A 4,956-nucleotide genomic window follows, 5' to 3' on the forward strand; every position below is an offset into this window, starting at 1 on the left:
ATCTGTTTTTCAAACTTATCACCATGTCAGAACCTCTAATCTTACCTCTGGGCCAGAAACAGATGGGACACTCCTTAAAAACGGTGACTGTATCTTCTAGAAAGGTAAAGTCCTTAACTGTACCTAGCACTGTGCCTCCACTTAATCAAGGCACCATAAAATATTCACTGATAATAGTGATGATGACGATAATGACTGCCACCCACATACAACTGTGGAAACCAGACGATGGAAAATACAAGACAAAGGAGCGAGCCGGAAGTCGCCCTGCCTGCCCATTTCCACGCTGCACGGGTGGACCCTCAAGCACTGGAAGAGAAGTTCCGGGGCTGGGCTGGCCTGGCAGGAGGCGGCGAAATGGAGACGCGGACCGAGGACTGGGCCTCACTCCGGCCCCACGCTGCCCTCTTCCTGGGATGCCGCAGGCGGAGCCCTGACCCACAGCCTGCTTCTCACTCGGGCGTCTTAGCGCCTGCGACTTCGAATATGAGGAGCTGCTAGCGCCGCCTGCTCCAGGCGAGGATCTGGTGATTTTGAAGAGGCCTGAACAACCAACATGAAAACCCCTGCTTCCTTTTCCTGAAGTGTAACCCTGATGGAGGTGAAGAAATCGCTTCTATTGGCATTTTAAGTTCAGCAAGAAATACAGAAGTGTACCCAGGAGAGGAGTACTGTGGAACCAGCAGGGGCAAGAATGTTTATACTGTCCTGGATTACAGGACTGTGAGGACGTGGGAAATTGAAAATGCAAAGAAACAAAAAACTGTGTTTAAACCACGGACCATGCAGGGCAAAAAAGTCATTCCCACAATGTGCATATATAATAGAGATGGAAATCTCATAGCAACTGCCTGCCAGAATGGAAGCATACAGATCTGGGACTGATATCTGACTGTTCATCCTAAGTTCAACTATAAACAGTCTCATTACCTGGACACAGACACTTCTTGGCGTGACTTTTTCCTATGATGGTAATGTCCTTGCCTCTCGTGAAGGTGATGATTTGTTAAAATTATGAGACATCTGACAATTTAATAAGCCACTTTTTTCAGCCTCGGGTCTTCCCACCATGTTCCCAATGACTGACTGCTGTTTCAGTCCAGATGATAAGCTCATAGTCACTGGTACATCTGTTCAAAGAGGATGTGGCAGCGGCAAACTTGTTTGCCTTGAGTGTAGGACTTTCCAAAGGTTCTATGAAACAGACATCACAGACACTGCCTGCGGCATCCAAGGCTGAACCAGATCATGGTTGGAACTGGAAATAATTGCCAAAAGTCTATTACAACCCCAACAAGAGTCAGAGGGGAGCAAAATTATGTGTGGCTAACCCGGCGCAAGGGGACTAGGCAGAACTATGGAACTGCCGCCAGGTCGCTGTGAGTCCACGCCACCCGTTGCACCGCCTGCCCACCCAGCGTCCGCAGCAACTATGAGAGTGCAGGTGGAAACCATCTCCCCAGGAGACGTGCACACCCTCCCGAAGCGTGGCCAGATCTGCTTGATGCACTACACCGGGATGCTTGAAGATGGAAAGAAAGTTGATTCCTCCCGGGACAGAAAAGCCCTTTAAGCTTATGGTAGGCAAGCAGGAGGTGATCCCAGGGTGAGAAGTAGGGGTTGTCCAGAAGAATGTGGGTCAGGCAGCCAAACTGACTGTATCTCCAGATTACGCCTACAGTGCCACTGAGCACCCAGGCATCATCCCACCACATGCCACTCTCGTCTTCGATGTGGAGCTTCTAAAACTGGAATGACAGGAATGGCCTCCTCCTGTCATTCCAGTTTTAGAATGATCCAAGATCCAGATCCCTGTTCCTGGATCTGCCATGGAGGGATCTGGTGCCTCCAGACGCGTGCACCTGAATCCATATGGAGCTTTTCCTGATGTTCCATTCCACTCTATATAGACATCTGCTCTGACTGAATGTGTTCTGTCACTCAGCTTTGCTTCCCACACCTCCATCTCCTCTTCCCCTTTCTCCTCATATGTGTGTTTACCTAAACTATATGCCATAAACCTCAAATTATTCATTTTAATTTGCTTTCATTTTGGGGTGAAGATTCAGTTTCAGTCTTTCGGATCTAGGTTTCCAATAAGTATATGGTCAAGTATTAACAGCACAAGTGATAGGTTAACTTTAGAATAGGAATTGGTGTGTGTGTGTGTTGGCGGGGGGAGGTGGGGGGGGGGTTGCAAGAATATTTTATTTTATTTTGGGGGATGAAATTTTAATCTATTATATATTAAACATTCTTGCTGCTGCGCTACAAAGCGATAGCAGATTTGAGGCACTGTTTAGGGCTGAATTATTCTCCAAGTTGAGAGATGTCATCAGGTTAAATTAAAAACCCTACCTCAAACTGAGGTGGGGATAGGGAGAGCCTTTGCTTCCACTAGTCTCACCCCACCCTCCCCTTAAATCCTCTGCCTTTGAAAGCAGATCATGTTCACTGCCCTGCTGGACACTACAGGTATCTGTCCCTAGGCCAGTGGGGACCTCTGAAGTCTTCTTTGTGGCCTGGCTTATTTATTTATTTTTTTCCATCCTGTGGTTTTTCTAGTGGACTTTCAGGAATTTTGTAATCTCATAACTTTCCAAGCTCCACCACTTCCTGAATTTTAAAAACTTTAATTGATAGTTTAAATTGAAGGTGCTGCTTGTAGACTTAACACACAATGAAAGCCCAGGCATCATGACAAATCCTGGAATGTTCTCTTAAGAAAATAATGCTGGTCATTGCAGCTTCAGCATCTCCTGTTTTTTGATGCTCCCTCTGCTGATCTCAGTTTCCTGGCTTTTCCTCCCTCGGGCCATTTTCACCCCCTTTGCTGTCCTGCGTAGTGATTTGGTGAGAGAAATCATTGCTGTCTCGTCCCTCCAGCACAATATATGAGTTTCAAGTTTTGTTATTGCAATAAAAGTTTTTTATGCCGGCTTTTCTAACAAACGAACACACAAAAAACCAGTGAAAGGCAAAACAAGCTGAGACACTAACCCAGGACTACATCATCACCCCTCATGTCTTGCCTATGTTCTGTGAGCCCCGCCAAAGGAGTACAAGGAAACAGCTAGAGAAGGACAGACTGGAGTCCCTGAAGTCACATAAACCTGAACCTCCTGTAGCTAACCCAGGTTGTGGTGGCAGAGTTGGGACCCACAAGGGCACTCTTTCTTCCTATATTGTGAAGAACATTGCTTTGGACAAGACTGATAACAGTAATCATTGGGAAGCCATTTTGCATCATTCCAAAGCAGCAGAAGACAACCTATATTGGGTTTTTCCAACATGTTCCAAGACTCAGCCCAGAATCATGTTTGGCCAAGTTGAATCTGATGATGAGGAAGCAAAGAATGAGCCAGAATGGAAAAAATGTAAAATTTGAAGAATCTCATTTGAGAGCTGTTTGTATGAGTGGGAAGGAAATGTGACAGGTTTTGGTTTTCTTTTTAATGCTCATGAAATTAAAAATTCATTTTCATTAAAAAAAAAGAAAAAAATACAAGACAGGATCATTTATTTACTTCTTGAACCTTTAGTTTTGGTCCCTTTTGGGACCAAACCATCTATCTAATTACTTAAGCTGCTGAGGCTAAAATGTACATGCTCTTGTGATTCTTATGTATTAATAATTTTGAATGCATTTTAAAATTCAACTTAACACTTAAAATATCATCACTTGTTGACAATTGAATTGAGAGCTACTCAAGTGCATAAATGCAACTGGCAAGGTGGGGTGAGTTGGGGGAAGAAGGGCTTGGAGAGAGGACTAAGAAGGAGAGAAGTGATTCTATCTGGTTCAAGCATAGTGTTTCTCTCCACTACCATCACAAAAACATAAACACCTGAAAACTACCACCATACAGAACACTTTCTGACAGTCTGGACAATTATGTTTCAGACAGGGATGTGACGCACAAGAAGCTTCGGCCACGTTCCTCTGTCACATGCACATGCTGGCTGGGAGGCCCCAAATGAGTACAATCTTATCCACCACCATCCATGGGGTCTCCCTCTGCCCAGACCCAAGACACCTCTGATATTCATTTACTGTGAAGTCAGTGGTGCTTTCCAGTGCTGCCTGCCAGCCCCATGATTTATTCACCAGCTCTGGTGCAGGCAAAGAAGAGAAACAAAAAGATCTCCAAAACTCCCTGGCTGAAGGGATTTGTTTTCTGCTTTGTTCTTTTGAAGATGCCTGGGCATCATCCCACATAAAGCTACCTTCTCAGAGTCAGTGATGTACGTGTGCCTTTGAGGCCAACTTGCCTTCAATCTTTTTGAGAAACCTTGCTGGGATATAATGGAAAGGGTCCCTGGGCACAAGTTCTGGCTCTACTGCTTAGTAACTGTAGCCCTTGAGAAGTTACTTAATCTCTCAGAGTCTCAGTCACTTCACCTATGAAGCAGAGTAATTGGTTATCCAGGGTTAGCCAATTATTAATCAGTTTATAGCATTGATTACATATATTATCATACACAAAACTGTATTTATTTTGTAAAATGAAGTCCGGGTATTTGACATCATATAGACTAAACACTGACTTTTTTTTTTTTAACAGAACAGTTTTATCAGACATTTTGAATAGTCCAGGCAAAACTGTAGTGTATTCAGTTGAGATCGTACGTCACATCCTTACATCATCTCATGAGTGTGTATGCATATGAATACCTTTCAGCATTCACTGTGTGTTCATATCATCATCTTACTCGATCCTGCCAGTGAGGTGGGTAGGCCAGCCAGGTAGGGATTATTATAGCCAGTATTTTTTATGAATGAGGAAACTGAGGCCAGAGAGGTCTAGGGAGTAGCCAAAGTTCACACAACCAGCAAGTGGCAGAGACAGAATTAGAGTAAACATCCTCTGACTTCTGGGCTAGGGCTCTAGCTGCTGCCATGCAAGGAAAAACAGAATGTCCATACCAGGAAGCTTGGCAGCCGCGTAACCCCAA

General features: G+C 44.7%; 1 pseudogene; it reads left to right on the top strand.

Moving 5' to 3' along the window:
• Positions 1-228: 228 nt before the first annotated feature.
• Positions 229-3,485, top strand: LOC104657106 (annotated as a pseudogene).
• The last annotated feature ends 1,471 nt before the right edge of the window (positions 3,486-4,956 follow it).

This window comes from Rhinopithecus roxellana, chromosome 1 (assembly GCF_007565055.1).
Source record: "Rhinopithecus roxellana isolate Shanxi Qingling chromosome 1, ASM756505v1, whole genome shotgun sequence".
In the NCBI taxonomy this organism is placed as follows: domain Eukaryota; kingdom Metazoa; phylum Chordata; class Mammalia; order Primates; family Cercopithecidae; genus Rhinopithecus; species Rhinopithecus roxellana.